The sequence below is a fragment of the Rhea pennata genome, chromosome 7 (assembly GCF_028389875.1).
Source record: "Rhea pennata isolate bPtePen1 chromosome 7, bPtePen1.pri, whole genome shotgun sequence".
Classification (NCBI taxonomy): Eukaryota; Metazoa; Chordata; class Aves; order Rheiformes; family Rheidae; genus Rhea; species Rhea pennata.
Window position 1 is genome coordinate 28377446 of NC_084669.1, and position 19921 is coordinate 28397366.

The 19921-nt window shown below is 37.6% G+C and overlaps 1 protein-coding gene across 1 annotated transcript in view; it reads left to right on the forward strand.

Moving 5' to 3' along the window:
- The first annotated feature begins 4852 nt into the window (after window positions 1-4852).
- The window catches only part of LOC134142621 (pulmonary surfactant-associated protein A-like), a 95729-nt gene continuing 80660 nt past the window's right edge, over window positions 4853-19921 (forward strand). Inside the window, exon 1 of the mRNA XM_062579932.1 lies at window positions 4853-4924. The gene's annotated coding sequence lies outside the window, so the exon portion shown is untranslated. The remainder of the gene's footprint in view (window positions 4925-19921) is intronic.

Consider the following 19921-nt stretch of genomic DNA (forward strand, 5'->3'; position numbering starts at 1 on the left):
ACCTCCTGATCTCAGCCTCAACATCAGCAGAACATACAAGTTAATGCTGCTTTAGCCAACTGTTAGTGAAATGTGGCCGTTGTAAGATCAAGCACATTGGAGTTCCTGTCCTCAGAATTTCTTTCTCTTTCTCATGCCTCTTTTATGATGGCTTGGTCAGTTGTTGATTCCTGAGCTACTTTTTGGTGGTCATTTTTAATGCAAATGGTACCTTCCAACTAATTTAAGCATATCTCTCTGCAAGTACATGTTTTCCTATCTTGAAAATAATAATTTATTACCTTCTTTTTCCTGTAGTCCAAATTATGACAGAAATTCAAGCTTGAAAATGTGCATAAGCAGATAAAAAATTTTCAGGTTTGCGTTAAGCAAAATACTACTTCTGGTCTTGTCTGTGTGTTTTCTTGTAAAAATTTTGTTTAGTATTTTTATTATAGAGTCACAAAAGCCCAAACTTTTCATTTTAGAAAATAAGTGAAGTGGTATGTTGGAGTAATCTGGGGATTTTCCTTCAGAAACAACCCATCATATTTTTAATGTTGATAAGTTGGCTTTCCTAATGAAGATTGTTTAAGAAACCATGACAACCCCTATTTTTTAGGTCGTTTTGTTCTGTGTAAGCGTTTTAAGCTAGGGAGTATCTCCTTTAATATGCAATTTTATTCAACTGTGTTGATAAAGCTGTAAATGTGAGAGATTGGACTGGTATGCAGAGCACTGAAGCAAAACCCAGAAGCACCAGAAGAAATGACATCTTAATTGTCTGCTCTACTGTGTAGCTTAGTCTCAAAAGCAAACCCCGCTCCCCCCCCCCCCCACACACACACACACACCTCCAAGTAAATCGTTTGCTATTGCTGTTTCTGTTTGCCTTTGGTTAATGGTTTCTGGTTGTTAAATTTCGTATCATAGGGCAGGTTTAGTAAAGCTGTGGACAGGGGAGCGAGGAGGAGAGGCTCTGTAGTCACAGTGTCTGCTCTCATACGCGAGTGTGCTACTTGTTAGCCCTTTCCCTTTCTACAGCTTGGTTAATTTGTGTTTGGTTAGATGTCCCATGGGTGGAATTTCATGAGTTAGCAGAATTTGGGAGGCACAGTTTTTTCTGTGATAATTTACCAGCAACATTTTTCCTGTAATATTCTGCATATTCATTCAGTGCTTCGCATATTCATTTGGTGGTCCGTAGTGGTAAAAATAAAAAGACACAATACCATATTTATCCTTTTCAAAGTGCTTATCAAAGTACTTATCAAAGTGATAGTCTTCCAGGAGTGGTGGAGTTGTATCTCTACGAACAGCCTACTGGAAAGGAGTTGCTGATTTTCTTGGTCAGAAAATCATGCCCTAACAAAAGGTTTATTTGAACTAGAAATGGTCCTAAGCTGCAGCATCTAGTTTTAGAGACAAGTTCAGACTTGCTCAACAGGTACTTTGGGATTCTGGCTTGGACCTATCTAGGTCTGTAATGGACTATCCATCTTTAAACTGTCAAGGGATTCTGCTGAGAAGGATATATTGGAAATGACATCAGAGGTATTGCAGGTCTTGAGACATGCCACAGAAATTTTCAGCTGAGTCACCTTGGTAACCAGCCCAAGTGCAAATCACAGTTCTGCAAAGGAAAATAAAAGGCGAAAAAGGACAGATGAGTCCTCTAAAAAGAAATAAAATCAAATAAACTATCACATCCTGCAGGCTACAATGACACCTCAAGTCTTGCTTTGTGTGAGGGAGAGGAAGGAGCAAAACAGGGTGCTTTGCCATTTGTCCTGAATTTAGTAGAAGCGTAAGACAAAACAAGCCTAGAACAGTGCAACCTTTCGGCTTCCGGGCATATTTAAGAGCCTATCATCTAAGCAAATATTAGGCAGAGAGGAGCAAATCAAAATATTACATTGGTATTCAAATGTGTTGTGCAGCTGTTGATTTTTGACAGCACAAAGATGAAAATTTTGAATTGCTTTTTGGGTACACATGATAGGTGTAATGTTGTGTTTTGCCACAATCATTACTTTTAAAAAAGAGCCCTGTGTTTGGATCTAATCTGCTTACGATCAGCTCCCTTTTTAGTTACAACTGTATTTTAAGAAGGCAATTTTTCAACTCTCTACTAATGTAATTTATCACCTACGTTCAGGGCTCAGACAAGATACCAGCCCTTGTGTTGTGCATAATAATTGCTGCTGCCTCCTTGAGATTTACTCACTGTGTGCTCTTTCCATAGTTGGAGCAGTTCTGCTCCCAGCCCTGTTTTTCTAGTAAGGATATTATAAGGAAACAAAAGCATTAGTTTCTCATTTTACCACGTGCAATATATGCAGTCTGTATAATTCAAACATTAAATACGTGTATGTAGCATACAGCAGCTTGATATATAGTATACTTATCCCTAAATAGAAAAGGACAAATTTGATGAATTAACTTGCTAGATGAATGATGTAATAGGGTAATTCATTAGGGATCAGGTACAAAAAAAGTTGGCAATCTGTTCTCTGATTAAAAGCTGTTGGATGCATAATTAAGGCAGATTCTTTACAGTCTTTATGTAGTATGATTGCAAATACTCAGGGTTTAGGCAGTTCTTTCATATGACATATCATTATAAGCCTTTAGTTTTTTTTTCATGATCTATAGATTATTTCATAATCTAAAGTGATATAGCACTGAAATATTTTGGGCATGGTTGGAGTTTTAAGCTCCATTTCTCAATATGAGAATCTCAATCTAATAAATTATCCAAATTTCAATATTTACTAGTTATAATTTCTACTAACTTAACTCTGGCAGGACTAAAAATCAAAATTCAGCTCAGTTTTGATATATCTTTACCCTACGCTCCAGCTGTAGGCTTTTAGGTTATCAGCTGTGCTTTTGGTTCAGGGAATTACCATTGCAATACTATCAGAGCAACTTTGTTTTATAGTCACCCAGGCAGTTCCATATTGCAGAAATTACGCTGGAAAGGAACACACCAATACTCCATTGTATACAGACAAGTTCTTCATCTGAATATTTCTATAAACAAAAAAAGAGAGAAATGTGTTTTAATTCTTACGGTACGTCATTTAGATGCGAATGCATATGCCTTGTGGGTCCTATAGGTGATGGAAAATTAAGTCTCTTGGATTCTCACTATCTCAGATGCTCATATATGCAATTTACAGCCTCTCAGCTTATTGCTGAAAGATAAGTCCTTGTACAACAGAGATCCAGAAATAATTGCAGTCACAGCTGGATGTTCATATTCATGATGAGATTTAAAGTATCAGTGACAGAGCGCGAAGGGTAATGCGTTAAAGCAGAATTCTCGTTAGCGAATTGAACCCCCATATTGTGGTTGGTACAAAAATGTCAAAATTGTCTTTGCTAGTTGGAAATTACAGGCGCAAGAAGAGGAGGAAAGAAGCAAGGCTTCTGAGCATGCTGCTTGATAAGTTATAAATGTATTTGTTAGGAAAGGTATTTTGTTTAATGAATATCCCATATCCTCGTCATACCAAATCCCTTTCCTGAAGCTTGGACAATCAAGGTTAAAACTATACTAATCGCACTTCTTGCTTTTGAATTGGTTGGCATAGATGCGTCTTAGGCCTGAAGACAGGTCTGTTCCATAACATCTTTTAGTCTGCTGATATTGATTGGTTCTATGCTGCAACAGAAGCAAACTATGCACAGATTTTGCATAAGCAAGATCATATGTAAACAACTTAATACAATTTCAGTTTGAAATTCTTCTGTCAGATGAGTCTGCAAAGCTGTGGCTACAACTATCTTCCAAACTGAAGTGTTGTGAAAATGGATATATCTAACGTGAAGCAGTTGTACATATAATATGCCTACTTAAACAGTTTATAGTGAATGAGGAAGTTTTAAAAACCACTTGTTCTATCAGTGCGTTTGCTTCATCTGTCTGTGTTGTCAGCTGGGACAGCTGACTTGTGACTTTGATTCAGAGTAATAGTTCTCTTTGTTACTACAGCCTCTCCTCATCGTCGGATGATACAGTCAAAACTGACCGCTTGACCATCTGAAGGAAGAAGCAAAAAAGAAGTGGCATGCTCTGGGTAGCCTGTCCTGGAGGCAGGTCAGTTCAGGAAATCTGTGGTTCCATAGTTAGAGAAGAAGTATTTGGTCCTCTGAACATGTTAAATGCATTTGAGATTTCGCATCTGGAAACAAGAATTTTCAATCCAAATTGATAGTTTGAGGGAAGTTCTCCCACCAGCGGTGAGGAACAGGGGAGATATGAGAGATTTACTTGGTTAAAGCCCAAAGTGTCTGCTGATTATAGGTCAGGAAATAAGATTATTTTGGGTAAGTTTGGCCTTAACAATCATTTTGTTATTACAGGCAAGCTCTTAGGATGACTTCATTATTGTTCTTTCATCTCTTTATAATACTACCAAACTTAAAATATTTTGACCGAATTATTCCAAAAGAAGAATTAGCTAATGTCGTCTAGCCATTCTAGAGACTAAGAGAACTATATTGAAAAACAGCATTACGAAACATACGCTTGCTTGATCACAGGTTATTTTGTATGCTTTAAAACAAATAGTACAATCACTTGGTAACGGGTTCCGTACATCTTGCACTTATATTCCTTGGTAAAAAATGAAAAAAAATTTTTTTTCCAGGCTTTATGCAGTTCTGAAGATACTTGATACTCTGTCATAAGCTAAAAGGTTTCTGATACCAGGTTGCCTTAACATACATTGACGCAGTGGAGTTCTTATGGGTTTGTGCTTACGTAAAATAAAATGTATATTTGTGTTAATATCCTTATGACTAGCACTATGGAGTAGCATTTTTGATTCCCATCTTTTACAGAATGAATTTCCATTCTACAGGAAGGAATGTGAATAATTCAGATGGTTGTACTTTTTTTATCCAATGAATGATCTATTATTGATCCATAAATCAGGTAAAGACCTCTTATACCACTGTCTTTTACATATATTGTCAAACCAAGAAACTGATTGAGATCTGAGGATTCTATAGCACGCTTTGCAAAGTAGTATTTAACTGATTAATGGTGACATCATTATTTTCACCCTGCTTTGTAAAATTACCCCTGAAGTTATAAGTGATGCTTTAGTATATCTTGCCTACAGACTGGATATCCTGTAGAGTATTATTGAAAACTGCTGATAAATAATTTAAAAAAAATACTATATACCTAATGTATCACACTTCATTCTCATACCTCAAAGTTTTACGAAGAAGTTGTCTTCATTTAAGAGATGTAGAAACTTAAACTGGATGGCAATTTGGTAATATAGTTAAGAATAGCACTGTGCCATTGATTTTGATTGTGGGTAAGGTGACACAAGATTGATTAAATGGAGTTGCTCTTTATTTCATCAGAATGGATGAGAAAAAAAAATCTGGCCCAGAGCCAAACAAGTGTGAAAGGAACTGCTTGCTTCTCATCAAATGGATTTTTTTTTTTTACTATTTTTTCAATGTATTCTATAGTAAACTTCTCCTACAGAAATGTCTTTTTTTTCAATTCTTTTGTAAGTGCAAAGGCATTCTCCCTGTTATCTATGTCCCATTCCTAGCACAGAGTTGTGACATTTTATTCTTATGTAAATGTATTATAGGGAGGTAAAGCAAACAAAAAGTAATGAGAAGATGAGCTTTGATGGTACAGTAGAGGGGATGTAGTATTTCAGTGAAACAAATGACAGCCAATAATGCTGCCTGTTTTCTTTTTGAACACATTTTACACTTCATTCTAGTGCTCTGAATTAATTCACATAATATGCCTGTTGATAACAGGTTTGTTTAAAATTCATTAAAATAATAGAAAAATGAGATTTGCATAGAAAGGATGCCTTCGGACTGTTCTGAATTTATCCCTTCCCTTCTTCTTCCAATCCTCAGCAAGCACAGAAAAGGATTATTATGGCAGACTTTAATCAAACTTCTCCTGGCATTGTTTGCTAGTATTCCTCAGAAACCTGCACAAAAATCTTCATATGAAGAAAGCAAGCGTAGAATCTAGGCCTGCCAAATTCACTAGGTGGTGAGGCTAAGGCAACCCTAATTGCTAGTAATGGAAATCAGGATCTACTTACAAGTGCTGCAACATGTTAGAGGGGCCTTGTGGTCCGGTGATTCTTACTTGAGCATATGAAAGTTTTGCATTTTATTGCAAGCACCTGAGCAGGAGCCTGGAGGAGCAGTTGCTCATTTCTCTGCAGAGCAGGTGCTGCTCTGCACAGCCACCGTGCCTCCTCTTGCCTGAAGACCCAAGTGCCCTTCTGCATTGGTGGATTCCCTCCAGCAGTAGAAGAGTAGAAGGGTAACTTTTTTTTTTTTTTTTTTTTTTTGCTCATTTAGTTCTTGGCTGTTTCCTGATTCTGTCCACCAGGAAGCCTATGAATAGCAATAGTAGAATTTGGGATGTGGCTATCTGCCCATTGCAATTGGAAAAGAAAGCTGTATATAAGCCATCAAAAATTAATAAAGCCTAAGTGTCTAACAGCTTTTTCCTTATAGCTCTGACAGTAAATCTTTCATCATTTATTATGACATATTCACTGTAGTATGTGGGGTTTTTTATTCTGTAGCATGAAACTGTTTAAGTGACATCTAACCAGATGTCAGTCTAAGCTGTGTAAATCTGAATGTCCTGCAACCCATCTGATCATTTACCTTATTGTATCTGTAACACTTATACATGGTTTATCTGTGCCTGTGAAGTAATGATTGCTGCAGAAATTGCTCTGGTTGTGAACAAGCTGTCACCATACAGTGCAAAGGCAGAGCAGACAGCGTGGGCAGCTTGCAGCGGCCAGTGAGCCACCCTGTCCCCACAATGAGTGGTGGCATGTACCATGTTTTGGGGGTAATCTTACAGCACACTTTTTTTTGGGGGGGGGGGGGGGGGGGGGGGGGGGGGTCAAAGCATATGTTTTCAGATGGTTCTGAGGAAGAAGTATATTTTACCATTGAAATGACTGGGTACAGACATTAGTGTTACACAGACAGCAGAGGTGTCTGGAGTACGCTCGTCTGCAGACGAGTCAGTGCAGTGCTCTGGGACCTTCAGTAGGTCAGCTGTAACAAGTCAGGCTTATTAAGGAGTGCAGAGATTTCAGTTCTCCCATGCTTGGAATCCGGTTATCGACATCAGTATTTCATAGAACTAGAAAGCAAGCTAGTCCCAGCTGTTGACATTTAACTAGGTAAACGTCTTTTGTGAGCTGAAGGGGGATGGGTTCAGTGCTCAACATTTATGTACTGTGACTGTTACTAGTGCTTCTTGGGAAATTATTTATTGCAATTTTCTGTGTTATCTGTGGAATTCTTTTCATTTTCTTCTCCATTTCGGTACTTGGGATGATCACAGCTCTGTCAGTGCTCTTGCCCCCACCTGACTGAAGGAGCCTGGAACAGAGCCAGGGAGAAGGCTTCTCTGCAGTAGCTCAGGCTGGAAGTACAAAAGAGGCCTCCAGTTTCTCACTCACCCCATGTCATCTCCTTGGCATGCTGCTCGGAGGAGGAGGCCATTCCTCACCATTTTGGAGAGAAGGCCCTCTTTTCCACTTTATTTTCCTCACATTCATTTCACTCCTTTCACATTCACGCTTTTGAAATCAGATTGCTTTCATTTCTGGAATCTCAGACCTACCCTCTCTCTTCTGAGGTGAAGCAATTGGGTACATGCTAATGTAAAAGTGAGGGAATAGAAAAAATTGATATCATACACATCTGTTAAATTATTGAAGATTCTGAATTACTTTTTCAGTGGAAAAATTTTCTCAGGTTAATAACATGTTTTGCCTCTAAGTCAACACTTTGAATAATTCTTATACAATCACCAGCATTTTAAAATCAACATATTAAACTTAGAGGAGTATCTCTTCTTTTTTAAGTTTGTTTACTACTGAATTTCTTTTTTATATTAAGTTATTGATATAGCTTTTAGCTCTGAAGAATGCCGTAAGAAGTTCACTGGTATACAGCACAGCTGCCATTCATCTATTTTAGTATATTTTAAATTATTCCTTTCCAGTAATTCAACTTGTATGTGTGGCAGAAAAATACAAGTACATATACAGAGATTGGCTAGGCAAAGAGCCTATTGAAGTAAGAGAAAGGAATAAAGACAGCCAATATGTCAAGGAGTGGCTGTGCAAGTGTCTGAGGAAAAGGTACCCCCTTTTCAGGAGGAGGGGGCTAGTGAGAAAGCAGCTTGTGGGAGCCAGTGACTGAAGAGAAGATGAACTGGAGTGAGTGGAAGTGATGATGATATGAAAAAGGAGAGAAAGACCTCAAAGTCTTTCAAAGACAACAGCTTTGTCCTAGGGCACAGATGAAACTGATTTCTTTCTTCCAGAGAAATCTTGAAGTCTGAGATGGTTAGGACTGGGACAGAGATCCCAGAAAAATTGTAGTGTTGAAGTCTGTTTTTCAGAGAGAAAAGGTGGTGAGGCATGATTATAAATTCACTAAAAGGTAATATCATTACAGAAAGTGTATAGGAAGATACAGCTTATCAGGCTCATTATGTGATTGGCCAAGTAAACCCAGAAAATATGCAGTAAATTATCCCAAGTCTGGCAGTCCTGAAATCAGTTTCTTGCAACTCTTGAGAGAAATTAGGTATATTGGGTACATGCCTCAAGCAGCCTTGCAAATCCCTAAGTGCAGGGAAGAAGTGATGTATTTTTTGGTGAGAATTAAAATATTGGTGGGTAGCAGCTGAGCTAGCCATATACGGGATACTACTTTAGATTGGCTAGATGGGCAGGTTAAAAGCCCGGACCGCTGCGTTGTGTCAGCACACATGCCGTCGCAAATGCCAGCGTAGCGCAAACCTGCGCGGGTGGCTGAAACCTAGCCTGTAATTTACTGATGGACCTTTCTGTCTGACGTCATGTTCCTTCAGCCGTTTTCAGTGTTGAATTGATTTATAACTTCTCGCTGTCAGGCCTAATAGCGTGTATAGCGTGTGCGTATTTTATGTTCTTGCAGTGGCTGTGCCGACAAATTGCTAACCGCATTTGTGTCAAACTTTTGTTTTCAGTTTAGCGGTGTCGTATGCTAATGACGATGTCGTACGTCGTTTGGGGGATACAGCAAGAAATCTCTTGTTTCACTTCGATGTTAAGGGAAGAGATATATTTTGTTTTTTAAACTAACTATTCAAGATTTTTGCCTTTTGTACTTGTCATTCACCATGGAAATCTTCCCAGTTTTGAAAGTAACTCAGTTTTCAAGTTTGAAAATGCACACTGTTTTGCTGTGTGTTTTCATGTGATTGTACTACTATGCTAACGGACATTTTAGCTTGAGTGCTTATTTTATGTACAAAGTTATTTTTCCAAGCATCAATTTCTGTTTGTGGCAAAGACTATTTAGGAAGGAGGTCTGAGAATGGTAGGCAGGGAGCAGCGTGGCCACAGGTTGTGGTAGGTAATATCCAGGTCGATAGAAGCCTAGAGCTCTCTGGGTCTGCCTTCCCTGACAAATAAAATAACGCTCTTCATGGACTCTGTGCAGGAGGGTTAAACAGAAGAGAGGATGTAGCTGACCACCAGTGTTAAAATAAGGGCCGCGTCGCTGTGTGGGGCCTGCACTGGCGTTCTGTTGTGATGTGAAGAAGAGGAGAAGGAATAGGGGCCTGCGTGCCCAGACACTGGTGGGCGACTAAAACCAGCCGTACGTAACTGTGAGCTGAGCCTTCATTATGACATAAATTATTAGAGGTGGACTGAACCTATTTACAGAGAAAATAACATTCAAAATGGATCGAAAACATCTTTGACTTTGGACATAAGTGGAAAAAATGACTGCGCTGGGAAACTGTCCTACCGATGTTATCTACCTGGTGATGCTTAGGAAGTTTCTGCTTCCTCATGAGGTTGCATGCATGACTTCCATAGGTGTTGCGCTGACCCATAGCTCTGTTTGCCCATTTCTGGTTTTCACAGACACGGTTTTCGGCTCCTTTCCTTTTTTTTTCCAGTTACTTAACATAAAAGGTTTATTTTCCCTGCTGTAGTTTTATTGGTGTAACAGAGGAGTTAGTCTTGATACTTACCTGATTTTTCTGTCCTAAACTGCAGTCTGTGCTTGAAATTTATCAGGAAATGATTAGGGCTAAGTAAAACTATAAATCTAGATGCTAATCTTGAAAGCTGGCAGTCTGATCATATAAATGTGAACTCTTCTATCCAAAATTTGGAAGTCCCCTTCATAGTACTTTCTAATTGCCAAACAAACAAAAAAAAAAAAAAAAAAAAAAAAAAAAAAAACACTTCATGAAAACCTTAGGATTGCAAAAAAGAACATAAATGATAATTCAAAAATGTATTCAGAAAATTGGGGAAAAAAAGACTGCTATGGAGTTTTGGAGTTTTCTGGCTTTGAGGAGATTTATTTTACATTATTCTGGGTAAACTGGCTAGTAATAGAACGAAGTTGGACAACACTGGATCTTGGTGAAGTTTTAAAAAGAAAACACAGACATAAACAGAATTCCCTGCTGTGGCACAAATTCAAAGTTGGTTTTGTCTTTGGCAGTACAAATACAGAGGAATTCAGAAGGAGCACCTACATGTTTAAGAGGATTGATTTATTTTTATGTTACAGGAATAAATCAGTTTGTGATACTAATTAGCATTCTTATTCCTCTTTTGCTGTGCAAAGGGATGGTGTGGCATGGCTGTGACTCCGTAACTGGTGGTAGTGGATTTTTCTGTAGCCAAATTAAAAAAAAAAAATTGGTTTTGAGGAATCTGCCAGAAAGTCTGGATCGATAGACCAGTAGATGAGAGATGACATATTTTTGTAACTTTTCTTTTTTGAAGTAGGAAACTAAGCTGTGCTAAGATTGAGCTATTTCCCAATGTTGCACAGAATCAAGGAACTGAAATTTGCTCTCTGTAGTTCAGTTCTGTGGGTTAGCACATCCTTCTCTTGTGGGACGCAGCCAATCCTTTCATATACGCTCATTGACCTGGAGATAGTTCTTTATACCTGTATGAGCACATTCCTGGGTTATCTAAAAGGAGACTAACAGTATATACATAAGCAAAGAACCATACTGATAATATTGCCCTATGTTATGGGGATAAAGTCTTTCTAAATGGTACTATGCTAGGAAAATTTAAAATTCTCTTTTGCCATGATTTTAATTAAAGGGTTGATCTTGATATGATCTTGTCTATGGAATAAATGGTGTTGAGTCAATATAAAAAAGATCAGATAATTACTGAATGAGTTTTGCAATTTAATAGACAATGCACATATAATTAAACCTCAGCTTTCTGCTACATTTATTTATTAGGCACTGCTTTTAAATTGAGTTTTTTAAATGTATTTTTGTTCAATTAATATAGCCTAATTTGTCATTTGCATATAGTATCAAACATCTAGGGATATATATGAAATAATTAAAAATTGGTGTATGAGTAACTTTGTCTTTCTAAATTCCAGATGAGATGTGTGTTTAAATAAGGAAGTAGTAAGAGAAAGAAAGTGCTTCAGGAAAATTCAGCACAGAGTATGCAAGACTCGCTCAAACAGCAGCTGATTTGAATGGTTTTAGTGTCTAGAGTAACAGACGTCTTTTGAATAAGAGTACCATTTCTGCATTAATAGTAATTATGTAGAGTCACAACTGAACACTTTTTTAAAAAGCCTAAGGCAAATTATGGGTTAGCATTATCATGCCATTGATTACATCAAACTGTAAGGACTTTTCTTAATGATAATAGCAGAAAGGTAGACTATCCCTGTGAGAGACTGAAAGAGTATCAGAGGGTTGCTTTATGTCAGATGAAGTGTCACTGACTTTAAGACCATATATTTTTCAAGAGAACAGATCCTAGTTACTCTAAGAGTTGAATGCCAGTTGCAAAAAAGCTACAAGATACAGATTGTTATTTCAGGTTTCAAAACATGTATTCAAAGCTCAGGAAAACTACTAGAGAAGCAGCTCCACAGACGCACACAGTTTGCAGGTGCAAACCTGGAAAATGTTCCAAGCTCCCTTTTCTCTGGAAGGAAATCTTGTTTAAAAATGGCAACTGCAGCTCAAAAATACCAGCAAAGCAGCTGTTGCAACTGCATTTCTTAAGAAAGAATAATTTAAGAACAATAGCCTGTTGGATATAGGGTTAAAACTATGCTGATCTGATTTGGTTTTGTCCCCCCCCCCCCCCCCCCCCCCCACCCCAGTGGTCAGTCTGCTGACTTGGCTACATCTTTTAAGTTGAGCTATGATTGAATGGCTCAAAAGCCACTGCAGTAAAGTAATAGGCATCTTATACTTGTAGCACTAGGTTCATCAACAGAGTAGGAGGCTTCCTTGGAAGCCTTCGTTCTCCAAAATTTACGCCTTGCTTCACGGTAACTTTTCTGTGGCTGGGTTGTTTATCGCGAGGAAAGGCCTGTGTGTCACTCAGGCCTGTTTATGGGGCAGCGGGCACCTTCTCAGCCTGGTTCCTACGGTGTTCAGTGGGTGTATGCTGGCAGCAAGCGCTATTTCTGGAAGAAACCTGAAAGTGTAGTTGAATCATGTAATACTTTGATGTATATAGCTCTTTAAAAAGAATATGTGAGTTTTCGCTTCAAAACAAGAGAGAAATGTATATGCTTAACACTTCAACCCATGCGCGCATGCAGACGTATGCAATAGTTCTTATGAAAGCAGGGAGATGTTACTGGGAAGAAAAGAGGAAGCAGAGGCCCCTTAACAAATCAATAAGAGGAAATATCTTCATTAACTTTTTTCCCAGAAGTGAACGAATTGGTCTGTTGATTCACTTCTCTGTGGCAATGGTGGTGGTTGTGTTCATATGCCTGCCGCTGGAGGTATTGCTGTACTGATTTCTGATCAGTCCTATCCTTTTTTAAGATTTACAGGCTTATAAATGTGCAACTTTCTAGGTCCAAAGAGCTTAGTCACCATTTAGTCAATGGATTAAATAAGGATGGTTCAGAGAGGGAGAGGATCAAGAGCTACAAAAATAATGTCTGACAGTTAGGAATACTGTGTTGTTTACTCTTTTAGGTGGAATTTGTTTTAAAGAGGGAGGTTGGTGACAAATCTTGTATGACACGGGAGTGAAGGTCTTTGAGAAAGAAAGAGAGATTCATACATTGACAGATGGACACTGGAACACAGGCACAAATGTCAGCTATTTTATTCCAGTGTAGGAAACCCTCTGTTTTTATTTATATATATGTGTGTGTGTAACTAATATATATTAGAGGAGGTGAACTAGCATACATCCATTTGACCGTATATATCAGCATGTATACCAATATATTATTACACACAGAACTTGTAAATATATGTTAGAGAAGGGAAACTAACACACATTTATTATCAAAATGTGCTGTAATCAACTTGTTAGTCACAGAACACACTCAATACCTCCTGTTGTGGAGCAGGTATGGGATCCAAGATTTTCCTGTGGACTGAGAATTTTTCTCACCTAGCAATTTGTTTTTAAATATTGGAGTTTTAATGCAAGCAGCCCATTACAGAACTAACCAGTAAGATCCTCAGATGTGCTTTTATATCCCAGGAAGTTAGAAGTGCTTTCTACTGAAATGATTTGATTCCAAAGGGATTTTGTTCCATTTAAGGCAGGAAGGCCATCCCATTCTTCCTTCGGTTTGATGGATTAATTTTAATAAGGGGCCTCTGGGAACTCCTCTTGGTCCCCCTCCAGCATATCAATTATATTAAATAGCTGATCTTGCTTAATGTAGTGGTGGTAGTGCTTTTTTCATGTGATTTGTCACATTAAAGTTCATAGCTGCTAAGGATGTCTCTGGCAAGATCAGGCCCTTTACCTAGTGCTAGATGAGTCATGGAAAACTTTTTTTTTTTTTTTTTTTTTTTTTTTTTTTTTTTTTTTTAGTTTGATACAAAGGGTAATTCTGCCTGGAGGTGGAGAGGAAGCCTTGTCTTTAATTTTTGCAGAGCTAGGAAGGACAATTTTGTGTAATAGTTAAAGCCCCTTTTTCTGATCAGGCGCTCTGGCAAGTACAAGCTCATTATATCTATCCACCCACACCTTATCATTTCTGTCTTCATCTGAAATACTCCACTCAGCAATACAAAATTGAGGAACAAATAACATGGTAGAAGTGGAAAAATATACTGCCGAGTAAATGAGTTGGTTGCTACTGCTTTCCAAATGCCTGAGCTTTAGCTGGAAAGGCTTATAAGACCAGAGGTATTTTAACATTTCTCTGCTTTTTATGTTAAAATATATGAACGCTCATTCAAGATATAGCATTGGCATGGTAAAACAATTCTGTTGAAGGAGAAAATGGGAAAAAATACTCCCAGTATATTATTAAGTATAGATACCTGATATTTTATTTAAGTGTTCACCTTTCACAATGTACACAGTACTCCTAATCATAAAACACATTTGAGCATTTTTGAAGGTATAATATATACTTCTTATTTTCCTAGCAATTACAACAAGGGAATTGAAGACTTCATGGCATTAGATAGATTCTGCATTTGAACGGAGATTTTTCTCAGCCTAAAGCACGTGCCACTTGTCTTTAAGCAAGATGCAGTGGAGATACATAGTGAATGGGGAAAATGTGGCTATTATAATCAATAGTGGTTATTACAGTGTGTCTGTGTTGGCTATCTAGGGTATACAAAATCATCTTTTGCTATCATTAGTAAAATTTAAAACTCAGTATTTGCTGCCCTATGATCTTTATTTAGTCGTTTTCCTGATTCTGTAGGGACAGAAGTGTGTCTTTTTACTGCAAAAAGAGGAGGTCTGTATCATTTAGCTCAGAATAGAGGTTTTGATGTGTAAGGTTCACACAGATGAAAACTCTGGCCCTTTCCAAGTTTGGTGGCTTAGCTGGAATCTCTAGTGGGATTAGAAGAGGAAATGGGAGGGTGGAAGGAAGGTCAGGGCTCTGAGGTGTCTGAAGAGGGCATATTTTAGTGCAGTGTAAAAAGTGAAAGCAATATGACAATTCCAAGGACAAGTGACAAAGAGGAGGATAAGGAAGTCAGTGAGGAACAGGTTATTTCAATCAAAACAGAAAATGAGTCTGAATTAAAGATGTCAGAGAGAAAGATATGAAACTGTTTATATTCTGGGTGAAATTAAACATACTGCATGTTGCATTATTGAAAACAGCTTTCCAAATGACTCCAAAGAGATCCTGACCTCCCATCTCCTCCTTTTCCCTGCCTACTTATTAGCTCATCTAAAGTAAGTAGAATGCTGCTTGCTTTGCTGGTTTCTTCCGTCTCTTTACTTAAGAATATTTTAGTATTCCCTAGCATCAGTGTGTTTTTAAATAAGAAAGTGGTTATCTGAATACCTCACAGCATCTTTGACAGTTGTCCTGAGTACTACAAAAACTCAATAAGAACAGGTAGAAGTTTCTCAAAGCTTGAATTTCTTGTTTCTAGGATACTTCTTCCTTGAGCATACAAAAAGTCATAAGAAATTCTACACAAGAGATTAAAATTCTACTTTAAGTTTACCTGTACAATTTCCATTCCTTTTCATATGGTGTTCTGAAAGAAGAATTTGTCCCTGTATTTCTGAAGCTGAGGAAAGAGTAGAATTAAGAGCTTGCTTAATCAGTGCTCCCTTTTAAGGTTTATTTTAAGCTATCTTCCTTCAGCCTGAAACATTTGGTAGTTTCCAAAAATGCAGTTTAATCATATCTGATTGCTTGCTGGAATCTGTAATTAACTTAGGTGCAAGTGATTTAACAGTATTTACCAGGTGCTGTATAATTTACCAGGAACTGCCTGCTGCACATATATGTAAACCATGTTTAAATCTATCATCCAGAATATTTTAGGTTTATGATCAATACTTACGCTAAGCTTCTGTGATTATATTCATTGTGCTACTAAACTATCCATTACAATACCATATTATAGTTATTTCAAAAGATTTCAGACTACCTATGTGAAAACTAACTAGAAAATTATTTTTGTGTTACAATTAGTTGCTAAGATGAGGCTAACGTTTTCAAATAGTTCTAGACATGACACCATATAAAAACCTTGAACTAACTCGTTTGAAATTTTTCATCTCAGAAGACCTCTGAAATTCCTTTCCTTCCAAAAGCTTGGATGCTGTTTTAGAAATTATGTTGCTCTGTTGGCACTCACATTTTTGTCATGGTTGGGAATCAGTACTTGCCTCAGCTGAATAACTAAAAATGCCAAAAGAACAGAAAAATTGGCTGACTCTCTGCAGAACTGAGTTTTGGACTAGATGTTTGGAGTGTCCTTCCATGAGCAAGACTTGGATTTTATCCTGTTCTCAAGCCTTCTTCTCTCATAAGTTTCTGCAAACCAGACAATATGACGAGACTGTCGTTTAGTCTTTGTACTTCATTTTTTCCACAGTTTCACAGAAGTTAAGTTTATAGATGAATTAAGCATCAAATTAGGAAAGCAATAGTCCCAGTTTGGGAGTGAAGATCGTTAGACTGTGTTGGTACCTCATGATCTGGCAGAAGGACTTTCTTCTACTGTCTGACATCACTCCCCTCTGTCCCCGTGCTCTCTGGCACTGGCACTAGAGCAGAAGACTTCTCTCTCTGCAGGAACTGTCAATCACACCTGTGATCCACACGTGGAATTTTGCAGTTCTTATGATCATTACTATCCAAAATTCACTGGAGAATTACTGTGCAAGTAAATCGTAAAGAATTTTTTTTTAACTGGAATACTTGTCTAATCTGAACATCAGTAGCAACTGTGAAATGTAAAAAGGTAATAGGTGCTCTGTAGTGGTCATGAGGTTTTTAGAAACTGTGGTTTTAGAACACTCTATCATCAGAAGATGTAACGATAAACCAGGACACGCTTGCCTGCATCGTCTTGGCCGTCAGACACCCAGGATTATGCAACTTTCATTTTCCCAAGTACAAAGTAGCATGTATATGCCAACAGCCTAAAAATGTGGGAATCTGCAGTCAGTTCTGTATACCTCTAACTGCATGTTATTTACATTAAAATCAACAGGAAAATTGCTCAGTTTTATGCTCCTGAATACACTAAGAGGTTTATTGTTCATAAAACTGGGGAATCTTGTCTTTCATTGAAAAGATTGTGCAGACTTTAATTTCTCAGGGAATAATGCATTCCCATCAAGCTTTCCCAGACTCCAAAAAGCAAAAGGTAAGGGGAAAATACCACAAAAATCAACATACTTAACAGTTTGTCATTGTGTGAACCTGTGAGAAGTGATGCAAATGTACCAGAGGCTCACAAGAACACTAATAGATTTTAAGATGACATTTGGAAAAACGTAATGTAAAAGGTAAAAGTAACATTTGCAGCAATAGCCATTGTCAATATAGTCCTTTCTGAAGCTCTGTACACCGGTACTTTAGAAGGTGACAGAAGATTCATTTATAATCAGATGTGAAGAAGTTAACAACAGTTACTAAGTGCCTTTTTGAGACTCTGAACTGCCAACAGCTTCTCCTCGCTCCAAAACTGGACTGCCAAGTGATTTGTACAAAATTCAGAAAGTTTACTTTTCTTGTAAATCTACACAGTTCAAGGAGTGATTGTCGGTGGAAATTAATGTTCCTTTCAGTTTGTAACCCTTAAGGAAAAACCTGAGCCTGAATTCTGCAATGACCTCAGAAGACTGTTTAGGGGGAAAAATATTGTACAATACTGTAGAGTGAAGTGCCATTCTCTGTGTATATATCTAGATTTAAATACCCTACATAGTATTTCTCTGTTGATGGAGGAGCAAGAGAAGTAATTGTTCTTAAATTTATCTCTAAGTTTTCTCCTGTTTCTGCTGCCTTCTACGCAGTTTTGCCTTCCCCTTTTTTATTTTTCTGTTCTCTCCTATTTTGCTTACTCCTGATCTTTATATCGTTGCATAACGTTGGTTGTTCTTCTCTCCTTCTATTTCCTCACTCCATCTCATTGTATATTTCTGATTATTCTTCCCAAATCACTAAAATGGGCTCCTTTCCTGTCTTGCAGAATCAGCCTGGGTAGAAGCATTGCATGCTCTGAGTGATTTCCAGAAACTCTAACTCAATGGAGCCATCAACAATAATGAAGGTTAAGTGTCTAAAGGCAATTAGCAATAGTCTTACTATTTTATTACCATGGAAGCTTTATTCCTGGCAAGGAGGGTCTTGTTAAGGAGATACCATGTCTCAAGGAGACAATTCAGTAGTACGGTAAGTTGTGCATTAGTAGACTCTTAAGCAGAATATAATGGATCACAAAAACTGACAGCACTTGCTGCTATTCTTGGAGTAGAACTGAAAGACAATAATCCTGTGCTGCATGTAAAACATTATAGCAATGATCTTCTCAAGATGATTCAATAAATCTTAGGTTGTCTCCTTTAAGATTTGAAGAGGATAAACATCAGAGTTTAGGAATATAGTAAGCAGAGCTGCTTGAGGCAGAGGATGCAATAAAGATTTTAGAAATACCTGTGATTACAACTGCTTTGCCAAGGGAAGCAAATACCTATCAGTATATCACAAAAAAAAAATATGCTATGGACATTGAAGACCTATAAAGTTTTGTGTTTTTTTTTTTTTTAATATTTTCGTCAAGAATTTGAATCAACTGCATCTGCAAGTGAGCGTTTTATCTGGAACTCTGACATTACGCTTGGCCAGTGCAGCAACGGGTGGGAGAGGCTGTGTCAGACCGCCGTAGATGGCTGAATGCACTGGGAAAGATGCATTTCACTGGGAACTTTTAAGTCAAGCTTTTTTTCTAGGTGCTCAGTGTAAATTATCACAAAAAATGGTTCATGCACCTTTGTGTGTTGATGCAGGTTTTTCAGATGTCATCATAAATGTAACAGGAAATTCATCACCATTTGCCGCTTCAGTTGCGTATGAGAAGGCTTATCGCCACTCTTAAATCTCTCTACAGGTTTTTATAAAACTGATATATTGCTGCATTTTGAAAATTACCGGTACCATCAGCAAACAGCTACAGGTGAACGGGCTGTAACTGCAGCTACAGGCGTTGCACTCTCCTGGATGTGATGAGTTTTGGCACAGTGCTGGCTCCCATGGCTGGGCCCTGTGTGCTGCTGTTCTTGTCAGGTTCATTACGTGAGTTTTCTCGTTCCAAGGCATTATGTCCTGGCTGCGAAACATTCATCCAGACTCAGATTTGGCAAACGTCTGTATCTAGCAGCATGCTGGTTTCCAGGAATAAATAAATTGTTCCTTTTAAGGGAGGGAAGGGATTTGGATTTTAAAATGCTTCATTGTATTTTAAAGTACAAACTTAGCTTTACATTTCAAAATATAACATTTCATAGGTAGTTGCTTAGGAGTGACCTTGATGCTCACTGAGTAAATTATAGCATATTATGTGAAATTTCAAGCTCTTTTTTTAAATGTTAAGTTCTTAGAAAGTTATAATAGCTTTAGAATTTCAATACTCTTAACATGTCTTTTGAAAACATGTTTTCCTTTCCAGTTAAGAGTTACATACAGTACATGAAATTTTTAAGCTGTTTTCTCCTCTGGAAGGTTAAACTTTAAATTATAATGTGGCTAACAAAACTGAATAAGACTCGGGTAATGTACGTAACCTCTGAGGTGCCTGTGAGAGAATTAAGAGGAAACAGAAGTGATGTAAACCTTTTCTAAACTAAATTGTGTTTACACAGATGGAAATTTCTTTACCGGATAAACTGATGGTTTATCACTCTTCTGGTACAGGCTAGAAAAAAAACCTTAGAACCTCACATTAAATAACTGTAGGATTTAATCCTCTCCATATGTATTTTATTTCTCATCTTAATTTACTAAAAAAGGTATAGGAGTTCAGATTCCTATCTGAAGCAAGTAAGTAAATGGTAAATGAAGTTAAAAAAACGTAAACAGATTTTAACTATCAATAGATTTTTTCTTATTATTGCTGTGGGGG